The sequence below is a fragment of the Arachis ipaensis genome, chromosome B7 (assembly GCF_059453495.1).
Source record: "Arachis ipaensis isolate K30076 ecotype BB chromosome B7, ASM5945349v1, whole genome shotgun sequence".
In the NCBI taxonomy this organism is placed as follows: domain Eukaryota; kingdom Viridiplantae; phylum Streptophyta; class Magnoliopsida; order Fabales; family Fabaceae; genus Arachis; species Arachis ipaensis.
Window position 1 is genome coordinate 136,350,447 of NC_142442.1, and position 1,626 is coordinate 136,352,072.

Genomic DNA, 1,626 nt, shown 5'->3' on the forward strand with positions numbered 1-1,626 from the left:
GAGTATTAAAGTTTCACATTTATAAGCTACTTGAATAAAAAGAAAGTCAATATGTATTAGTTAGTTATTTTATATATATCTTTTCATATAGTTAGTTGTTTTTGGTGGATTCATCTAGAAGTGAAGAGATACTCATTTGTTTTCAGTGGTAGGTTCACAATTTTAACTATGTTAAGCTGACATATGAAACATAATTTTAACTATAGTAGGTTCACAATTTTAACTATCTTGAAAATTATGCACTTTACATAGGACCTGATCCATATGGCTCCGTTTGGATGATGTATATAATAAGACGTAGACACAAAGACATAGACATTAAAGATATAGACATCAAATATTTGTGTCTATGTATTGTGTTTGACAAAAATAAGGAACAAGACACACATATTTAAAGAAGACTGAATTACCCTTCATTCAACCACAAATTTTACCACCATCACTATATACCCATTACCCTAAACACTGCATATCATCACCGTACCATTAAATTTTTATTTCTTCTAATATCATCTTAAATTATCATTCAAATATTAAATATATAATTTTTCTTGAAAAATTTAGAAAACTAAAGCTCAGAATTTATCAAAGATTAATAAAAGTTTAAATAAATAAAGAAATTAAATGTATAATTTTTTTTTTTTGAAAAAAAATAGAAGGATAAATTTAGTTGTAGAATCTAAAAGAGGAAGAGAAAAAAGAAAGGTTTGGGGAAATAAGAGGACAAATTTTAAAAATTTAATAAGGATAAAAGAGTAAAAAATCAGTGTCTCACAAGTTGTGTCTCAGTGTCTCACCAAATTGGAGGTACACAAATTTAGTATCTCCATGTCCATTCGTGTCCTCCCGTGTCCTTCGAAAATCTGTATCTCACCAAACCAAACAACAGACATGTGTCACCGTATCCATGTCTCATTGAGACATGGACATCAACCAAACACTACCTATGGTTCCTATTATACATGACAAATATATATATATATATATAGCAACATTATTCTTGTTTGCATTTAATTCCTAACAAGATCTCAGATTTAAATTACATGAATATAAAAAATAAATGTGAAGAGATTTATATATATGTATAGACTACTATATGCTCCTTATTGCTAATAAAGAAATTTTATATACGTTAGACATAGATAAATACAAAAGTAAGCACATGAATATTTACCTTGCACCATAGGAACAGGTGCGCACCGGAGAAGAGAAGACGGGCCAGCAACAGGCTTGAACCGACGACGACGACGCAGATAGAGACGGCAACGCGACAGGCAGCTCCTAGAGACCGAATTCTGAACCTGAAAATGATAGTTTAAACAATATATTGATCAAATATTTCAATATTAACTGGTGCCAAGCTTATCACAAATGATCAAATAACCAGCCATTAGGATACAAGAAGATTTAATGGAGATCTAAATTATGGTCTAGAGACTTAATTGGTTTGCTATACTAAACATCTCGGATGCTTTTAGAATCTCTTTTTCCTTCTGAGACAACAATGGATTTCCAATTCTAACCTGAGAATTTAGTTGATCATTGATAGATTCAACTAGTCGTAGTTCAATGTTTAACATAGTAAATTTTTGACATCTGTTTGCCGTGCCAAAAATCTCTTGCATA